This window comes from Rhamphochromis sp. 'chilingali' (genome assembly GCF_963969265.1).
Source record: "Rhamphochromis sp. 'chilingali' genome assembly, chromosome: 10".
NCBI lineage: Eukaryota > Metazoa > Chordata > Actinopteri > Cichliformes > Cichlidae > Rhamphochromis > Rhamphochromis sp. 'chilingali'.
Window position 1 is genome coordinate 7,348,212 of NC_137937.1, and position 22,173 is coordinate 7,370,384.

The window sequence follows — 22,173 nt, forward strand, 5'->3', positions numbered from 1 at the left end:
GTGGTTTTTACTGCGTCTTTACCTTACAATATGAAGCACCTTGAGGCAACTGTTGCTGAGATTTGGCACCGTATAAATAAAATTGAATTGAATCTTAAGTGAGGATTAAAAGGTGTGCAACATAGTACATCTTTAAAATGTTACAGATGCTTATTCTTCAGATCCTGCTGTTGATTGTGCTCTGTTTATCAAATGAAAGAACCAAAGTATTATGCTAACGTGTGTGGTGTTTTAGTGACCTCCACAGTGAAAGTTTTCTTTCAGAGCCACTGAGTGTATGGTGCAAACAACCGACTCTTGAGTGCCCTCTGCTGCTTAAATGGAAGCAGGACGTGCCTGCACAAAGCTGAGGATGGCACTGCACACACGTTTTATTACAGTATCACTTACACCATCTTCCTACTCAATGAGACATAATTTATTTATCTTAAACACAGATCGCTTTTATTTTTCCCCTTAAAGTTACATATTTGTCTTCAAGTCCATATGCAGTCTATGTTTTTGACACAAGCATCATTTTATTGCTAAAACCACGACAGTGTGATTAGGAGATGATACCATTTTTTTTTTTTTGCAAATTAACAGATGTAGGATCAGAGAGACTCATGCAGTGATGTTGGATTATGATCTAAATGTGTTTTCAGGGCTTGGAGGTGGGGCTGGCTATGGGAGTCACAGGAGCACTGATGGGGATGACCAGCAGCTAGCAGAATGATGATGATGAGGACAGCGATGAGGACGATCACTATGATGGCCACAATCAGCTGGATGTTCTTACACCTGTAAGAGCTTTCGACTTTTTTCAGAAAGAGAAACAAGACAGGCCGCTGAAGAAACACACTGTTCTACATGTCTGCTAATGACAACATACTCCAAACACACAAGACTATTATTAGCTTCATTCTTTAACAATACCTACATCAACTACTACTGAAAATAACTAAACTCCTAAAAACATGAGGAAACAAAACAACTTTATAACACAAGAAAAGCAAAATCCACTGTTTCCTAGCTTTAGAATGTTTGGGTCTTTTTAAACTTTACTTTTTAGACAAAAAGTTTACTTTTTACTTTGCCACCTTTTTTACGCGTGTTTCACACACACACACACACACACACACACACACACACACACACACACACACACACACACACACACACACACACACACACACACACACACACGTATGACTTTGCCGGTTTCAGCTGAAACAATTTCAGTGTTTCAAACCATGTTCCAGGATTTTTCCTTCACCATTTATGAGGTTTCAAGAAGAAGATAAACGACAGATATGAATGTTTGAAAAAGTTATAGATGAAAAGATGAAAAATACTCAAAGGATAAATTCAATTGGTTTATTGTTTTATGAATAAGTTGAAAAAGAAAAAGTTAAACAAGTAAATAATGAAACAAGGTAAAATGAAGTAAGAACAAAACGTCAACAAGTAAATAATGAAACAAGGTAAAATGAAGTAAGAACAAAACGTTAACAAGTAAATAATGAAACAAGGTAAAATGAAGTAAGAACAAAACGTTAACAAGTAAATAATGAAACAAGGTAAAATGAAGTAAGAACAAAACGTTAACAAGTAAATAATGAAACAAGGTAAAATGAAGTAAGCACAAAAAGTTAAGTAAATAATGAAACAAGGTAGAGGAGAGAAAACCCCAACAATCCCCTCTGAGCACGCACTAGGCGACAGTGGGGAGGAAAAATTGCCTTTAAACGGGCAGAAACCTCCGGCAGAACCAGGCTCAGGAGGGGACAGTCAACTGCCGGGACTGGTTGGGGAGGTGAACAGAGGTGGAGCAAGACGAGGCTACACCTGCTGAGGAAGCAGTAGAGTTCCTCCTCCAGGGCCAGCGGAAGCGTTTGTTCTTCTTTTTCATGCAGTTTTCTACAAGAGCTTTTTTTTCCAGGATGAGGGTTCTCAACTCATCGATGGTTTCTTTGTTTTGTTTCTCAAGCTTCTTGCACGTTTTCTCCACCTCTTCCAACGTTGCTTGTTTTTCTTCAAGCTTTTCCCTGAGCTCTTTGGATGTTTCCTCCTGCATTATCTTGTCCTTGTGCATGTCTGCGTTTCTTTGTTGTACTTCTTTGTACATGTCTTGTAGCTCCTCATTTCTTTTGTGGATATCTTGGAGCGTACGCTGCAGGTCGTCATGTATGTTGTCTTGTTCTTGCTTTTGCGCCTGCATTTCAGTGTGTTTGCGCTTCAAGTTGTTGTATTCCAACAATATCCCCTTAGTGAGCTCGGAGTTGTTTCTCGCCATTTGCTCCATCCTTTTCTGCATGTGCGAGCATTGTTTGTCCAGTTTTTCTTTTTCCCCTTCTAGTTGCTTTTTCTCGTGAAGAAGGTCTTTATTTTGGCGCAGAGTATCATCCACCTTCTCTTTCAGCATTCTGTATTTTTCCTCCGTGACTTTGAGTTTGTGCTCCATGTCTCTTTGCTTTTTCTCCTGTTCTTCCTTCTGTTGGAGGATTTCTTCATTTTTTTTCACAGCTTCATCGAAGTTTGTTTGGAGCAGCCGATTCATTTGGTCCATATATTGGAGATCCCATTCTGTCTTCTCAACAGTAGCTTTGCTGTCTTTAAGCTGGTTGGACATCTCCTTTAGTTCCACGCTCTTTTGCTTGTTTTCCTTAATTAGGAAGACAATCTGCTCTCGGGCTTGTCCAAACTTGATTCCCCAACCCTCATTAATAATATTTATGTCGGGCTGGCGTTTTTGTCTTTCTTCCAGGTTCTTATTTTGCGCTTCCATCTGTCTACACTTCTCCTCCAGTTGAAGTTTCTCTTCTTCAATCTGTTGAATTTTATTCTGGAGATGGTAGTTTTCCTTCTTACTGTCATGTAATGCCCTTTGGACGGCTAAGAGGTCATTTGGGGAAATTGGCCGGCCACGACAGGAAGGAGAAGCGGCGTAATCTTTTTGCCTTGGTTGGTGTCTTGTTGGATACATGTTGAAGGTTGTACACGACAACTCTGAAAAGGTTTCCAAAAGTTTCTGTGGTGAACGTGTGAAGGCTGCAAACACAAATGCTGCGAAGACACGAACTAAAAAACTGCTGTGTGTCACCCCTGTTTAAGGAAAAACTTCAAAGGATCGTGTAGTGACATCATAACTCCGTGAGCCAATGAGATTGTCATGTGACATTTTGGAATGGGGATATTTTTTTTTTAAACCGTTTTCAAATTTAACTTAATATTTGACTGTTTCTTAACTGACCTGTTTAGCTGATTAAGAAATGAATTGAAACGAGCATCACTAACGTTATATAACAGACAACAGAAAAAAAAACAGTTTTTTTTCTAAGTAATAGAGGTATAATACATTTTTTAAATTTTTTTTTAAAATTATCCTACTTTTTATAAGAGGGAACATTATTTAAAGAATATGTATTTAATTGCAAAACTCTCTATTCGTCTAAAGGCTATAACAAGAAAGGTGAGCTTCCTGCTCAAAAATGAAATGACCAAAATAAATGGAGCATTTCTCTGCAATTACAAACTCTGTGTAAACAATCTTGGTTTCAAAATAAGGCTAATGCTGGTGAGATGTCATCACAGGTGTAAATATTACTGCAGATGTTACTATGTCAAAGTTTCACAACTGTCTTATGTTTATTTATGTAGGCAAGACCTACTTTTCACTTTTTTGCTTTGCTATATGTTCTTGAGTGTATTAGTTTGCCAGCAGCACGAACATGTACTAGTGTCAATAATAATAGTACGGTGGATTAGAAAACCTGCTCACAAGTTGAATAAACACCCAGGATTGTTTCATCATTTTCATTCAAAACCAATATTTGAGTCAAAATGAGAAAGTTGTTTGTGCTGTCTGATGAAGAAGAAGCAAAATAAAGTGCAGTTTTGATGTAGATGATGTTGTATACAAACTAGAAGAGGAAGATAGTAGGATCTCTGTATCATGCTTTGTCACTTTGTACCATGTAATTCTTTCTATTTCCACCAGGGGGTGTTTTCAGAAGTGGTAGGTGGTAAAAGAAGAGGTCAGCAGGAAGATGGCGAAGAGCGACCAAAGACCAAGAAAAAGAGGCAGTCAGGTAAAGATGAAGAGTATTATATCCCTTACAGACCTAAAGACTTTGACTCTGAGAGAGGGTGAGGCATTAAACTGTTGCATCTGTTTCTTTAAAAAATGTGAATGGCTTTGTGTTTTATGCTGTTTTGTCCTGTGTTATGCGTCGACAGGTTGAGTCTCGGTGGAGAGGGCAGTGCTTTTGAACAGCAGGCCTCTTCAGCTGTCCTTGATCTCATGGGAGATGAAGGCGATCGCCTTAACCAGCAGAAGAAAATGATGAAATGGTACAAATTTCCCTATGTTTGACTCAGTATCCACCAAATGGTCATTTCAAACTATAATTTAAAGTCTTTTTTCCCCCTTCTTTTTTTAGGGACCGTAAGAGGAAGCGTTTTGTGAGAGAAACGGGAAAAGAAGACCAGAAGAAGAAGATCAAAACAGACAGCGGTCAGGTTATCAGTAACAAGAAGAACAGGAAGAACTTGTATCCTTCCAACAAAAAGCTTCTCTGTGTGCTGCTCTCAATGACCCTCTTCTCTACTCCTATGACAATATTAAGCTGTACTGTGAAGATGTTGTATCACTTGACAACATGTCAGTTATGAGGAGTGAAGGAAAAAATACAAGATTGATGATACAGGATCTGGATCAGATGGAGAAACAGGCGGAGGAGGCAGGAAGCCAGCAAGAGGTAGGAAGGCATCAAAATGAATAGCACAAACATGTTAAATATAGACCATCAGCCACCATGTTTTAACTCAACTCTAAAGGTAAATACTTCAAGTCCCTCTTCCAGCCTTGCGAGCTATAACCTCCAACCTCTTTGTTGTGTCGTGCCTCTCCCAGGTCGTGGCCGTGGCCGACGAGGTCCAAACGTACAGAGCTCCGGTGACCACAAAGCACGCTCGGAGCTGAAAACAAAGGATCAGATCATGAAGCAGCGCAAGAAAAAGCAGAAGCACCAGTTCCTGCAGGGCGGGGGGATGAGGAAGCTCCGCTCCAAGAACAAAAAGTGGCTCGGAGAAGTTAAAAAGTCAGGTTTTGGAAGGGGTGGCCATAAGAAAGGCAAGCTGAGGAAGAAACTGTGAGGAGGACAGAGGGTTGATGGTGTGGAGGACATCACGAGGAACTGGGTGATAAGCGTCAGAATCATCTGAGAACATCACCAAAGATTTTCCTGGCGCTTTGTGTGACTGTAGATTAAGGAGAAAATCATTTGTGAATCTTTACACTGCAGAAATGCACGTCACTTCTTCCTTGATGGCCTGCTGAACTCTGCGTTTGCCACAGAGTTATGTTTAATTATGATCCACTAACCTGGATTTACTACTTGTAAGCATGTTGGCAGTCTAATAAAAGTGTTTTGGAGTACTGAAATATGTCTTATCAAAATGGTAAAATACAGATATTAAATATTGTGTGCTTAATTTGCAGTTAGTTTCAAAAATCGTCTCGCCCATCTTTTCTTAAAATAAGAGGTGCTCTATAAAAATGACATTAAATTCTGTAAACGTGCTCTATTTGCAATTATTTATCATTACTGTTGTCCAAGTGGTCTCATTTCAAAGTTGAAAGCGAGCATCGGAACGGGCAAGAAAGGCGACTTTTAATTGACTTTGAATGTGTTGTGGTTACTGATATCAGATGGGCTGGGTTGAGAAACAGGCTTAGAATTCCTCTTGCCTTCAGCATGGCCACGCCCCTCTGACTTCTGCAATCAACAAGGCATTTTTACCCAGGGAAATGTTTATTTCGCTTTTCAGTTTGGACTGTTCTCTGTAAATTCCTGAGAAAATTTGAGAAGATCAGGAGTGTCTGAAAAACGTAAAACAGCCCATCTGTCACCAACAGCAATGCTGCCTTCAAAGTCACTTAAATCACCCTTTTTTTTTTCTGGCATGTGATTGGCTGATTAGATATTTGCATTCACAAGCAGCTGAATAGGTTAGTGCAGGGGTCAGCAACCTGCGGCTCTTTAGTCCTTTTAGTGCGGCTCTGCGTGGTGTGGGAAAATAAATTATTTTTTTAAGTAATTAGCTGAAGTGTATTTTATTTATGTTAGTTCTTTTTTAACTTGTAGTTCTAAATTGGAAGATTACTGTGATATTGAAATGAAATATAAATATAAAATTATATTCTATTAGTTTTTGAACGCTCAAAATAAGCGTCACACTTGCGGAAGCCGATATACCCGCCGAAACGCCGTGCATTTATCGAGACTTTCAACCCCAGGTAGGCTAATTATCAATCTTCGGATCCACATTATGTCAGCAGCTCCACCGTGAACCATGTTAAAAACAAACACCGCTCACGCCTCACAGATGACAGCTTACAGTCCTGCGTAAAGATGAAAGTGACTTCATACAGCTCCGATTTGCAGACGCTGTGCGCAGAGATTCAGGAGCAGAAGTCCCATTGTAAACATATCACGGCAGACCCAACGATGTTTCCATGAACACGCTTTACAGCTTCTCTTTATTGACCACTTTTCACACACGGTTGCTGTATGCATACAGCCGGTGTTAAAGCTCACAGCCCGACACATACCAACACAACAGCATAGAGAGCACAGACGTTAAGGCGCCGAGGCGTGATCGCGGGTGCCGCTCAGGTGCGTCCGCCTCCCCTGCAGCGGCGCTGCAGACCACGCCCCGCCACACACATTAACCAGGTAAAATACATATTGTCAGGGTTCCTGGGTCGGTGACCCAGTGTTTTCAGTTTTGTTCATGTTCATATATATATATATAGCATATAGTAAACAATGAATCTGTAAACGACAGCTGTTGACATTTTTTAAAAATGAATGAAAAAGCATATTTAAATAATCAACATACATGATTTAAATATAAACACACACGTGACAAGAGACAGAACGTGTAGAAGATATATGCAGAAAGAGCTTTCAGTGGTCAGCTGATAACATGATATCTAAAAAATACATAGCTCATTTTCCTGTCTGTTAGTTGGACATGCTAACCTGTTAACAAGCTCCTATATTCACCCATACAGTTTGTAGATCATTTTGCTAAAATAGGTAAAATCTCCACTCTTTCAGGGCACTAATAGGCTAAAGGCATATTACAAAAGGTCATTCATGTATTCACAGATTCTCTGTAGTTATTCTGCTGCTCATTCACCTGTAAAAACCACACCAATCATTATTTCAACAGCCTTTTTATTTTGGAACAAAAGCATTTGACGATATGACTTACAGGACGTTACCAAATTCATGAAGCTATATTTGTAAGTTTATTTATCAATATCAGTTTAATGTAAACAGACTGATGTAGTAATAGACAGTAAAATGTTGGTGCGTGTGTAATATATGAGCGTTTATGTTTCTCTACATGGGTAAAAGTACTCCATGTCGCCCTCTGGTGGTAGCAACCAACTATGAAAAGAATGGATGTTGGATCTTAACTAAATGATAAAAAGTTTTATTACTTTGTATTACTTTCTTTAGTTTGGTAAAATTTACAGTTTTAATCCCGTAAGAAAATAAATCACTATCATAGAGAGGGATATTAGTAATTCGTTTGTTAATAACACTTTGTTTGTGTTTGCTAATGTTTCGACAGGAAAATGGTTTTCTACAAAGTTGTTTCATGTACAGAGTAACACACACACACACACACACACACACACACACACACACACACACACACACACACACACACACACACACACACACACACGTATGACTTTGCCGGTTTCAGCTGAAACAATTTCAGTGTTTCAAACCATGTTCCAGGATTTTTCCTTCACCATTTATGAGGTTTCAAGAAGAAGATAAACGACAGATATGAATGTTTGAAAAAGTTATAGATGAAAAGATGAAAAATACTCAAAGGATAAATTCAATTGGTTTATTGTTTTATGAATAAGTTGAAAAAGAAAAAGTTAAACAAGTAAATAATGAAACAAGGTAAAATGAAGTAAGAACAAAACGTCAACAAGTAAATAATGAAACAAGGTAAAATGAAGTAAGAACAAAACGTCAACAAGTAAATAATGAAACAAGGTAAAATGAAGTAAGAACAAAACGTTAACAAGTAAATAATGAAACAAGGTAAAATGAAGTAAGAACAAAACGTTAAGTAAATAATGAAACAAGGTAAAATGAAGTAAGAACAAAAAGTTAAGTAAATAATGAAACAAGGTAGAGGAGAGAAAACCCCAACAATCCCCTCTGAGCACGCACTAGGCTACAGTGGGGAGGAAAAACTGCCTTTAAACGGGCAGAAACCTCCGGCAGAACCAGGCTCAGGAGGGGACAGTCAACTGCCGGGACTGGTTGGGGAGGTGAACAGAGGTGGAGCAAGACGAGGCTACACCTGCTGAGGAAGCAGTAGAGTTCCTCCTCCAGGGCCAGCGGAAGCGTTTGTTCTTCTTTTTCATGCAGTTTTCTACAAGAGCTTTTTTTTCCAGGATGAGGGTTCTCAACTCATCGATGGTTTCTTTGTTTTGTTTCTCAAGCTTCTTGCATGTTTTCTCCACCTCTTCCAACGTTGCTTGTTTTTCTTCAAGCTTTTCCCTGAGCTCTTTGGATGTTTCCTCCTGCATTATCTTGTCCTTGTGCATGTCTGCGTTTCTTTGTTGTACTTCTTTGTACATGTCTTGTAGCTCCTCATTTCTTTTGTGGATATCTTGGAGCGTATGCTGCAGGTCGTCATGTATGTTGTCTTGTTCTTGCTTTTGCGCCTGCATTTCAGTGTGTTTGCGCTTCAAGTTGTTGTATTCCAACAATATCCCCTTAGTGAGCTCGGAGTTGTTTCTCGCCATTTGCTCCATCCTTTTCTGCATGTGCGAGCATTGTTTGTCCAGTTTTTCTTTTTCCCCTTCTAGTTGCTTTTTCTCGTGAAGAAGGTCTTTATTTTGGCGCAGAGTATCATCCACCTTCTCTTTCAGCATTCTGTATTTTTCCTCCGTGACTTTGAGTTTGTGCTCCATGTCTCTTTGCTTTTTCTCCTGTTCTTCCTTCTGTTGGAGGATTTCTTCATTTTTTTTCACAGCTTCATCGAAGTTTGTTTGGAGCAGCCGATTCATTTGGTCCATATATTGGAGATCCCATTCTGTCTTCTCAACAGTAGCTTTGCTGTCTTTAAGCTGGTTGGACATCTCCTTTAGTTCCACGCTCTTTTGCTTGTTTTCCTTAATTAGGAAGACAATCTGCTCTCGGGCTTGTCCAAACTTGATTCCCCAACCCTCATTAATAATATTTATGTCGGGCTGGCGTTTTTGTCTTTCTTCCAGGTTCTTATTTTGCGCTTCCATCTGTCTACACTTCTCCTCCAGTTGAAGTTTCTCTTCTTCAATCTGTTGAATTTTATTCTGGAGATGGTAGTTTTCCTTCTTACTGTCATGTAATGCCCTTTGGACGGCTAAGAGGTCATTTGGGGAAATTGGCCGGCCACGACAGGAAGGAGAAGCGGCGTAATCTTTTTGCCTTGGTTGGTGTCTTGTTGGATACATGTTGAAGGTTGTACACGACAACTCTGAAAAGGTTTCCAAAAGTTTCTGTGGTGAACGTGTGAAGGCTGCAAACACAAATGCTGCGAAGACACGAACTAAAAAACTGCTGTGTGTCACCCCTGTTTAAGGAAAAACTTCAAAGGATCGTGTAGTGACATCATAACTCCGTGAGCCAATGAGATTGTCATGTGACATTTTGGAATGGGGATATTTTTTTTTAAACCGTTTTCAAATTTAACTTAATATTTGACTGTTTCTTAACTGACCTGTTTAGCTGATTAAGAAATGAATTGAAACGAGCATCACTAACGTTATATAACAGACAACAGAAAAAAAAACAGGTTTTTTTCTAAGTAATAGAGGTATAATACATTTTTTAAAATTTTTTTTTAAATTATCCTACTTTTTATAAGAGGGAACATTATTTAAAGAATATGTATTTAATTGCAAAACTCTCTATTCGTCTAAAGGCTATAACAAGAAAGGTGAGCTTCCTGCTCAAAAATGAAATGACCAAAATAAATGGAGCATTTCTCTGCAATTACAAACTCTGTGTAAACAATCTTGGTTTCAAAATAAGGCTAATGCTGGTGAGATGTCATCACAGGTGTAAATATTACTGCAGATGTTACTATGTCAAAGTTTCACAACTGTCTTATGTTTATTTATGTAGGCAAGACCTACTTTTCACTTTTTTGCTTTGCTATATGTTCTTGAGTGTATTAGTTTGCCAGCAGCACGAACATGTACTAGTGTCAATAATAATAGTACGGTGGATTAGAAAACCTGCTCACAAGTTGAATAAACACCCAGGATTGTTTCATCATTTTCATTCAAAACCAATATTTGAGTCAAAATGAGAAAGTTGTTTGTGCTGTCTGATGAAGAAGAAGCAAAATAAAGTGCAGTTTTGATGTAGATGATGTTGTATACAAACTAGAAGAGGAAGATAGTAGGATCTCTGTATCATGCTTTGTCACTTTGTACCATGTAATTCTTTCTATTTCCACCAGGGGGTGTTTTCAGAGGTGGTAGGTGGTAAAAGAAGAGGTCAGCAGGAAGATGGCGAAGAGCGACCAAAGACCAAGAAAAAGAGGCAGTCAGGCAAAGATGAAGAGTATTATATCCCTTACAGACCTAAAGACTTTGACTCTGAGAGAGGGTGAGGCATTAAACTGTTGCATCTGTTTCTTTAAAAAATGTGAATGGCTTTGTGTTTTATGCTGTTTTGTCCTGTGTTATGCGTCGACAGGTTGAGTCTCGGTGGAGAGGGCAGTGCTTTTGAACAGCAGGCCTCTTCAGCTGTCCTTGATCTCATGGGAGATGAAGGCGATCGCCTTAACCAGCAGAAGAAAATGATGAAATGGTACAAATTTCCCTATGTTTGACTCAGTATCCACCAAATGGTCATTTCAAACTATAATTTAAAGTCTTTTTTCCCCCTTCTTTTTTTAGGGACCGTAAGAGGAAGCGTTTTGTGAGAGAAACGGGAAAAGAAGACCAGAAGAAGAAGATCAAAACAGAGAGCGGTCAGGTTATCAGTAACAAGAAGAACAGGAAGAACTTGTATCCTTCCAACAAAAAGCTTCTCTGTGTGCTGCTCTCAATGACCCTCTTCTCTACTCCTATGACAATATTAAGCTGTACTGTGAAGATGTTGTATCACTTGACAACATGTCAGTTATGAGGAGTGAAGGAAAAAATACAAGATTGATGATACAGGATCTGGATCAGATGGAGAAACAGGCGGAGGAGGCAGGAAGCCAGCAAGAGGTAGGAAGGCATCAAAATGAATAGCACAAACATGTTAAATATAGACCATCAGCCACCATGTTTTAACTCAACTCTAAAGGTAAATACTTCAAGTCCCTCTTCCAGCCTTGCGAGCTATAACCTCCAACCTCTTTGTTGTGTCGTGCCTCTCCCAGGTCGTGGCCGTGGCCGACGAGGTCCAAACGTACAGAGCTCCGGTGACCACAAAGCACGCTCGGAGCTGAAAACAAAGGATCAGATCATGAAGCAGCGCAAGAAAAAGCAGAAGCACCAGTTCCTGCAGGGCGGGGGGATGAGGAAGCTCCGCTCCAAGAACAAAAAGTGGCTCGGAGAAGTTAAAAAGTCAGGTTTTGGAAGGGGTGGCCATAAGAAAGGCAAGCTGAGGAAGAAACTGTGAGGAGGACAGAGGGTTGATGGTGTGGAGGACATCACGAGGAACTGGGTGATAAGCGTCAGAATCATCTGAGAACATCACCAAAGATTTTCCTGGCGCTTTGTGTGACTGTAGATTAAGGAGAAAATCATTTGTGAATCTTTACACTGCAGAAATGCACGTCACTTCTTCCTCGATGGCCTGCTGAACTCTGCGTTTGCCACAGAGTTATGTTTAATTATGATCCACTAACCTGGATTTACTACTTGTAAGCATGTTGGCAGTCTAATAAAAGTGTTTTGGAGTACTGAAATATGTCTTATCAAAATGGTAAAATACAGATATTAAATATTGTGTGCTTAATTTGCAGTTAGTTTCAAAAATCGTCTCGCCCATCTTTTCTTAAAATAAGAGGTGCTCTATAAAAATGACATTAAATTCTGTAAACGTGCTCTATTTGCAATTATTTATCATTACTGTTGTCCAAGTGGTCTCATTTCAAAGTTGAAAGCGAGCATCGGAACGGGCAAGAAAGGCGACTTTTAATTGACTTTGAATGTGTTGTGGTTACTGATATCAGATGGGCTGGGTTGAGAAACTGGCTTAGAATTCCTCTTGCCTTCAGCATGGCCACGCCCCTCTGACTTCTGCAATCAACAAGGCATTTTTACCCAGGGAAATGTTTATTTCGCTTTTCAGTTTGGACTGTTCTCTGTAAATTCCTGAGAAAATTTGAGAAGATCAGGAGTGTCTGAAAAACGTAAAACAGCCCATCTGTCACCAACAGCAATGCTGCCTTCAAAGTCACTTAAATCACCCTTTTTTTTTTCTAGCATGTGATTGGCTGATTAGATATTTGCATTCACAAGCAGCTGAATAGGTTAGTGCAGGGGTCAGCAACCTGCGGCTCTTTAGTCCTTTTAGTGCGGCTCTGCGTGGTTTGGGAAAATAAATTATTTTTTTAAGTAATTAGCTGAAGTGTATTTTATTTATGTTAGTTCTTTTTTAACTTGTAGTTCTAAATTGGAAGATTACTGTGATATTGAAATATAAATATAAAATTATATTCTATTAGTTTTTGAACGCTCAAAATAAGCGTCACACTTGCGGAAGCCGATATACCCGCCGAAACGCCGTGCATTTATCGAGACTTTCAACCCCAGGTAGGCTAATTATCAATCTTCGGATCCACATTATGTCAGCAGCTCCACCGTGAACTATGTTAAAAACAAACACCGCTCACGCCTCACAGATGACAGCTTACAGTCCTGCGTAAAGATGAAAGTGACTTCATACAGCTCCGATTTGCAGACGCTGTGCGCAGAGATTCAGGAGCAGAAGTCCCATTGTAAACATATCACGGCAGACCCAACGATGTTTCCATGAACACGCTTTACAGCTTCTCTTTATTGACCACTTTTCACACACGGTTGCTGTATGCATACAGCCGGTGTTAAAGCTCACAGCCCGACACATACCAACACAACAGCATAGAGAGCACAGACGTTAAGGCGCCGAGGCGTGATCGCGGGTGCCGCTCAGGTGCGTCCGCCTCCCCTGCAGCGGCGCTGCAGACCACGCCCCGCCACACACATTAACCAGGTAAAATACATATTGTCAGGGTTCCTGGGTCGGTGACCCAGTGTTTTCAGTTTTGTTCATGTTCATATATATATATATAGCATATAGTAAACAATGAATCTGTAAACGACAGCTGTTGACATTTTTTAAAAATGAATGAAAAAGCATATTTAAATAATCAACATACATGATTTAAATATAAACACACACGTGACAAGAGACAGAACGTGTAGAAGATACATGCAGAAAGAGCTTTCAGTGGTCAGCTGATAACATGATATCTAAAAAATACATAGCTCATTTTCCTGTCTGTTAGTTGGACATGCTAACCTGTTAACAAGCTCCTATATTCACCCATACAGTTTGTAGATCATTTTGCTAAAATAGGTAAAATCTCCACTCTTTCAGGGCACTAATAGGCTAAAGGCATATTACAAAAGGTCATTCATGTATTCACAGATTCTCTGTAGTTATTCTGCTGCTCATTCACCTGTAAAAACCACACCAATCATTATTTCAACAGCCTTTTTATTTTGGAACAAAAGCATTTGACGATATGACTTACAGGACGTTACCAAATTCATGAAGCTATATTTGTGAGTTTATTTATCAATATCAGTTTAATGTAAACAGACTGATGTAGTAATAGACAGTAAAATGTTGGTGCGTGTGTAATATATGAGCGTTTATGTTTCTCTACATGGGTAAAAGTACTCCATGTCGCCCTCTGGTGGTAGCAACCAACTATGAAAAGAATGGATGTTGGATCTTAACTAAATGATAAAAAGTTGTATTACTTTGTATTACTTTCTTTAGTTTGGTAAAATTTACAGTTTTAATCCCGTAAGAAAATAAATCACTATCATAGAGAGGGATATTAGTAATTCGTTTGTTAATAACACTTTGTTTGTGTTTGCTAATGTTTCGACAGGAAAATGGTTTTCTACAAAGTTGTTTCATGTACAGAGTAACACACACACACACACACACACACACACACACACACACACACACACACACACACACACACACACACACACACACACACACACACACACACACGTATGACTTTGCCGGTTTCAGCTGAAACAATTTCAGTGTTTCAAACCATGTTCCAGGATTTTTCCTTCACCATTTATGAGGTTTCAAGAAGAAGATAAACGACAGATATGAATGTTTGAAAAAGTTATAGATGAAAAGATGAAAAATACTCAAAGGATAAATTCAATTGGTTTATTGTTTTATGAATAAGTTGAAAAAGAAAAAGTTAAACAAGTAAATAATGAAACAAGGTAAAATGAAGTAAGAACAAAACGTTAACAAGTAAATAATGAAACAAGGTAAAATGAAGTAAGAACAAAACGTTAAGTAAATAATGAAACAAGGTAGAGGAGAGAAAACCCCAACAATCCCCTCTGAGCACGCACTAGGCGACAGTGGGGAGGAAAAACTGCCTTTAAACGGGCAGAAACCTCCGGCAGAACCAGGCTCAGGAGGGGACAGTCAACTGCCGGGACTGGTTGGGGAGGTGAACAGAGGTGGAGCAAGACGAGGCTACACCTGCTGAGGAAGCAGTAGAGTTCCTCCTCCAGGGCCAGCGGAAGCGTTTGTTCTTCTTTTTCATGCAGTTTTCTACAAGAGCTTTTTTTTCCAGGATGAGGGTTCTCAACTCATCGATGGTTTCTTTGTTTTGTTTCTCAAGCTTCTTGCACGTTTTCTCCACCTCTTCCAACGTTGCTTGTTTTTCTTCAAGCTTTTCCCTGAGCTCTTTGGATGTTTCCTCCTGCATTATCTTGTCCTTGTGCATGTCTGCGTTTCTTTGTTGTACTTCTTTGTACATGTCTTGTAGCTCCTCATTTCTTTTGTGGATATCTTGGAGCGTACGCTGCAGGTCGTCATGTATGTTGTCTTGTTCTTGCTTTTGCGCCTGCATTTCAGTGTGTTTGCGCTTCAAGTTGTTGTATTCCAACAATATCCCCTTAGTGAGCTCGGAGTTGTTTCTCGCCATTTGCTCCATCCTTTTCTGCATGTGCGAGCATTGTTTGTCCAGTTTTTCTTTTTCCCCTTCTAGTTGCTTTTTCTCGTGAAGAAGGTCTTTATTTTGGCGCAGAGTATCATCCACCTTCTCTTTCAGCATTCTGTATTTTTCCTCCGTGACTTTGAGTTTGTGCTCCATGTCTCTTTGCTTTTTCTCCTGTTCTTCCTTCTGTTGGAGGATTTCTTCATTTTTTTTCACAGCTTCATCGAAGTTTGTTTGGAGCAGCCGATTCATTTGGTCCATATATTGGAGATCCCATTCTGTCTTCTCAACAGTAGCTTTGCTGTCTTTAAGCTGGTTGGACATCTCCTTTAGTTCCACGCTCTTTTGCTTGTTTTCCTTAATTAGGAAGACAATCTGCTCTCGGGCTTGTCCAAACTTGATTCCCCAACCCTCATTAATAATATTTATGTCGGGCTGGCGTTTTTGTCTTTCTTCCAGGTTCTTATTTTGCGCTTCCATCTGTCTACACTTCTCCTCCAGTTGAAGTTTCTCTTCTTCAATCTGTTGAATTTTATTCTGGAGATGGTAGTTTTCCTTCTTACTGTCATGTAATGCCCTTTGGACGGCTAAGAGGTCATTTGGGGAAATTGGCCGGCCACGACAGGAAGGAGAAGCGGCGTAATCTTTTTGCCTTGGTTGGTGTCTTGTTGGATACATGTTGAAGGTTGTACACGACAACTCTGAAAAGGTTTCCAAAAGTTTCTGTGGTGAACGTGTGAAGGCTGCAAACACAAATGCTGCGAAGACACGAACTAAAAAACTGCTGTGTGTCACCCCTGTTTAAGGAAAAACTTCAAAGGATCGTGTAGTGACATCATAACTCCGTGAGCCAATGAGATTGTCATGTGACATTTTGGAATGGGGATATTTTTTTTAAACCGTTTTCAAATTTAACTTAATATTTGACTGTTTCTTAACTGACCTGTTTAGCTGATTAAGAAATGAATTGAAACGAGCATCACTAACGTTATATAACAGACAACAGAAAAAAAAAACAGGTTTTTTTCTAAGTAATAGAGGTATAATACATTTTTTAAAATTTTTTTTTAAATTATCCTACTTTTTATAAGAGGGAACATTATTTAAAGAATATGTATTTAATTGGAAAACTCTCTATTCGTCTAAAGGCTATAACAAGAAAGGTGAGCTTCCTGCTCAAAAATGAAATGACCAAAATAAATGGAGCATTTCTCTGCAATTACAAACTCTGTGTAAACAATCTTGGTTTCAAAATAAGGCTAATGCTGGTGAGATGTCATCACAGGTGTAAATATTACTGCAGATGTTACTATGTCAAAGTTTCACAACTGTCTTATGTTTATTTATGTAGGCAAGACCTACTTTTCACTTTTTTGCTTTGCTATATGTTCTTGAGTGTATTAGTTTGCCAGCAGCACGAACATGTACTAGTGTCAATAATAATAGTACGGTGGATTAGAAAACCTGCTCACAAGTTGAATAAACACCCAGGATTGTTTCATCATTTTCATTCAAAACCAATATTTGAGTCAAAATGAGAAAGTTGTTTGTGCTGTCTGATGAAGAAGAAGCAAAATAAAGTGCAGTTTTGATGTAGATGATGTTGTATACAAACTAGAAGAGGAAGATAGTAGGATCTCTGTATCATGCTTTGTCACTTTGTACCATGTAATTCTTTCTATTTCCACCAGGGGGTGTTTTCAGAGGTGGTAGGTGGTAAAAGAAGAGGTCAGCAGGAAGATGGCGAAGAGCGACCAAAGACCAAGAAAAAGAGGCAGTCAGGCAAAGATGAAGAGTATTATATCCCTTACAGACCTAAAGACTTTGACTCTGAGAGAGGGTGAGGCATTAAACTGTTGCATCTGTTTCTTTAAAAAATGTGAATGGCTTTGTGTTTTATGCTGTTTTGTCCTGTGTTATGCGTCGACAGGTTGAGTCTCGGTGGAGAGGGCAGTGCTTTTGAACAGCAGGCCTCTTCAGCTGTCCTTGATCTCATGGGAGATGAAGGCGATCGCCTTAACCAGCAGAAGAAAATGATGAAATGGTACAAATTTCCCTATGTTTGACTCAGTATCCACCAAATGGTCATTTCAAACTATAATTTAAAGTCTTTTTTCCCCCTTCTTTTTTTAGGGACCGTAAGAGGAAGCGTTTTGTGAGAGAAACGGGAAAAGAAGACCAGAAGAAGAAGATCAAAACAGACAGCGGTCAGGTTATCAGTAACAAGAAGAACAGGAAGAACTTGTATCCTTCCAACAAAAAGCTTCTCTGTGTGCTGCTCTCAATGACCCTCTTCTCTACTCCTATGACAATATTAAGCTGTACTGTGAAGATGTTGTATCACTTGACAACATGTCAGTTATGAGGAGTGAAGGAAAAAATACAAGATTGATGATACAGGATCTGGATCAGATGGAGAAACAGGCGGAGGAGGCAGGAAGCCAGCAAGAGGTAGGAAGGCATCAAAATGAATAGCACAAACATGTTAAATATAGACCATCAGCCACCATGTTTTAACTCAACTCTAAAGGTAAATACTTCAAGTCCCTCTTCCAGCCTTGCGAGCTATAACCTCCAACCTCTTTGTTGTGTCGTGCCTCTCCCAGGTCGTGGCCGTGGCCGACGAGGTCCAAACGTACAGAGCTCCGGTGACCACAAAGCACGCTCGGAGCTGAAAACAAAGGATCAGATCATGAAGCAGCGCAAGAAAAAGCAGAAGCACCAGTTCCTGCAGGGCGGGGGGATGAGGAAGCTCCGCTCCAAGAACAAAAAGTGGCTCGGAGAAGTTAAAAAGTCAGGTTTTGGAAGGGGTGGCCATAAGAAAGGCAAGCTGAGGAAGAAACTGTGAGGAGGACAGAGGGTTGATGGTGTGGAGGACATCACGAGGAACTGGGTGATAAGCGTCAGAATCATCTGAGAACATCACCAAAGATTTTCCTGGCGCTTTGTGTGACTGTAGATTAAGGAGAAAATCATTTGTGAATCTTTACACTGCAGAAATGCACGTCACTTCTTCCTTGATGGCCTGCTGAACTCTGCGTTTGCCACAGAGTTATGTTTAATTATGATCCACTAACCTGGATTTACTGCTTGTAAGCATGTTGGCAGTCTAATAAAAGTGTTTTGGAGTACTGAAATATGTCTTATCAAAATGGTAAAATACAGATATTAAATATTGTGTGCTTAATTTGCAGTTAGTTTCAAAAATCGTCTCGCCCATCTTTTCTTAAAATAAGAGGTGCTCTATAAAAATGACATTAAATTCTGTAAACGTGCTCTATTTGCAATTATTTATCATTACTGTTGTCCAAGTGGTCTCATTTCAAAGTTGAAAGCGAGCATCGGAACGGGCAAGAAAGGCGACTTTTAATTGACTTTGAATGTGTTGTGGTTACTGATATCAGATGGGCTGGGTTGAGAAACAGGCTTAGAATTCCTCTTGCCTTCAGCATGGCCACGCCCCTCTGACTTCTGCAATCAACAAGGCATTTTTACCCAGGGAAATGTTTATTTCGCTTTTCAGTTTGGACTGTTCTCTGTAAATTCCTGAGAAAATTTGAGAAGATCAGGAGTGTCTGAAAAACGTAAAACAGCCCATCTGTCACCAACAGCAATGCTGCCTTCAAAGTCACTTAAATCACCCTTTTTTTTTTCTAGCATGTGATTGGCTGATTAGATATTTGCATTCACAAGCAGCTGAATAGGTTAGTGCAGGGGTCAGCAACCTGCGGCTCTTTAGTCCTTTTAGTGCGGCTCTGCGTGGTTTGGGAAAATAAATTATTTTTTTAAGTAATTAGCTGAAGTGTATTTTATTTATGTTAGTTCTTTTTTAACTTGTAGTTCTAAATTGGAAGATTACTGTGATATTGAAATGAAATATAAATATAAAATTATATTCTATTAGTTTTTGAACGCTCAAAATAAGCGTCACACTTGCGGAAGCCGATATACCCGCCGAAACGCCGTGCATTTATCGAGACTTTCAACCCCAGGTAGGCTAATTATCAATCTTCGGATCCACATTATGTCAGCAGCTCCACCGTGAACTATGTTAAAAACAAACACCGCTCACGCCTCACAGATGACAGCTTACAGTCCTGCGTAAAGATGAAAGTGACTTCATACAGCTCCGATTTGCAGACGCTGTGCGCAGAGATTCAGGAGCAGAAGTCCCATTGTAAACATATCACGGCAGACCCAACGATGTTTCCATGAACACGCTTTACAGCTTCTCTTTATTGACCACTTTTCACACACGGTTGCTGTATGCATACAGCCGGTGTTAAAGCTCACAGCCCGACACATACCAACACAACAGCATAGAGAGCACAGACGTTAAGGCGCCGAGGCGTGATCGCGGGTGCCGCTCAGGTGCGTCCGCCTCCCCTGCAGCGGCGCTGCAGACCACGCCCCGCCACACACATTAACCAGGTAAAATACATATTGTCAGGGTTCCTGGGTCGGTGACCCAGTGTTTTCAGTTTTGTTCATGTTCATATATATATATATAGCATATAGTAAACAATGAATCTGTAAACGACAGCTGTTGACATTTTTTAAAAATGAATGAAAAAGCATATTTAAATAATCAACATACATGATTTAAATATAAACACACACGTGACAAGAGACAGAACGTGTAGAAGATATATGCAGAAAGAGCTTTCAGTGGTCAGCTGATAACATGATATCTAAAAAATACATAGCTCATTTTCCTGTCTGTTAGTTGGACATGCTAACCTGTTAACAAGCTCCTATATTCACCCATACAGTTTGTAGATCATTTTGCTAAAATAGGTAAAATCTCCACTCTTTCAGGGCACTAATAGGCTAAAGGCATATTACAAAAGGTCATTCATGTATTCACAGATTCTCTGTAGTTATTCTGCTGCTCATTCACCTGTAAAAACCACACCAATCATTATTTCAACAGCCTTTTTATTTTGGAACAAAAGCATTTGACGATATGACTTACAGGACGTTACCAAATTCATGAAGCTATATTTGTGAGTTTATTTATCAATATCAGTTTAATGTAAACAGACTGATGTAGTAATAGACAGTAAAATGTTGGTGCGTGTGTAATATATGAGCGTTTATGTTTCTCTACATGGGTAAAAGTACTCCATGTCGCCCTCTGGTGGTAGCAACCAACTATGAAAAGAATGGATGTTGGATCTTAACTAAATGATAAAAAGTTTTATTACTTTGTATTACTTTCTTTAGTTTGGTAAAATTTACAGTTTTAATCCCGTAAGAAAATAAATCACTATCATAGAGAGGGATATTAGTAATTCGTTTGTTAATAACACTTTGTTTGTGTTTGCTAATGTTTCGACAGGAAAATGGTTTTCTACAAAGTTGTTTCATGTACAGAGTAACACACACACACACACACACACACACACACACACACACACACACACACACACACACACACACACACACACACACGTATGACTTTGCCGGTTTCAGCTGAAACAATTTCAGTGTTTCAAACCATGTTCCAGGATTTTTCCTTCACCATTTATGAGGTTTCAAGAAGAAGATAAACGACAGATATGAATGTTTGAAAAAGTTATAGATGAAAAGATGAAAAATACTCAAAGGATAAATTCAATTGGTTTATTGTTTTATGAATAAGTTGAAAAAGAAAAAGTTAAACAAGTAAATAATGAAACAAGGTAAAATGAAGTAAGAACAAAACGTCAACAAGTAAATAATGAAACAAGGTAAAATGAAGTAAGAACAAAACGTTAACAAGTAAATAATGAAACAAGGTAAAATGAAGTAAGAACAAAACGTTAACAAGTAAATAATGAAACAAGGTAAAATGAAGTAAGAACAAAACGTTAAGTAAATAATGAAACAAGGTAAAATGAAGTAAGAACAAAACGTTAAGTAAATAATGAAACAAGGTAAAATGAAGTAAGAACAAAACGTTAACAAGTAAATAATGAAACAAGGTAAAATGAAGTAAGAACAAAACGTCAACAAGTAAATAATGAAACAAGGTAAAATGAAGTAAGAACAAAACGTCAACAAGTAAATAATGAAACAAGGTAAAATGAAGTAAGAACAAAACGTTAACAAGTAAATAATGAAACAAGGTAAAATGAAGTAAGAACAAAACGTTAAGTAAATAATGAAACAAGGTAAAATGAAGTAAGCACAAAAAGTTAAGTAAATAATGAAACAAGGTAGAGGAGAGAAAACCCCAACAATCCCCTCTGAGCACGCACTAGGCGACAGTGGGGAGGAAAAACTGCCTTTAAACGGGCAGAAACCTCCGGCAGAACCAGGCTCAGGAGGGGACAGTCAACTGCCGGGACTGGTTGGGGAGGTGAACAGAGGTGGAGCAAGACGAGGCTACACCTGCTGAGGAAGCAGTAGAGTTCCTCCTCCAGGGCCAGCGGAAGCGTTTGTTCTTCTTTTTCATGCAGTTTTCTACAAGAGCTTTTTTTTCCAGGATGAGGGTTCTCAACTCATCGATGGTTTCTTTGTTTTGTTTCTCAAGCTTCTTGCACGTTTTCTCCACCTCTTCCAACGTTGCTTGTTTTTCTTCAAGCTTTTCCCTGAGCTCTTTGGATGTTTCCTCCTGCATTATCTTGTCCTTGTGCATGTCTGCGTTTCTTTGTTGTACTTCTTTGTACATGTCTTGTAGCTCCTCATTTCTTTTGTGGATATCTTGGAGCGTACGCTGCAGGTCGTCATGTATGTTGTCTTGTTCTTGCTTTTGCGCCTGCATTTCAGTGTGTTTGCGCTTCAAGTTGTTGTATTCCAACAATATCCCCTTAGTGAGCTCGGAGTTGTTTCTCGCCATTTGCTCCATCCTTTTCTGCATGTGCGAGCATTGTTTGTCCAGTTTTTCTTTTTCCCCTTCTAGTTGCTTTTTCTCGTGAA

The 22,173-nt window shown here is 39.3% G+C and overlaps 1 long non-coding RNA gene across 1 annotated transcript in view; it reads right to left on the reverse strand.

Annotated features, from left to right (window-relative positions):
- Positions 1 to 462: 462 nt before the first annotated feature.
- LOC308404817 overlaps positions 463 to 22,173 on the reverse strand; it is a 61,083-nt gene continuing 39,372 nt past the window's right edge. The window contains exon 3 of the long non-coding RNA XR_013973211.1: positions 463 to 796. This is a non-coding gene — a long non-coding RNA (uncharacterized lncRNA). The remainder of the gene's footprint in view (positions 797 to 22,173) is intronic.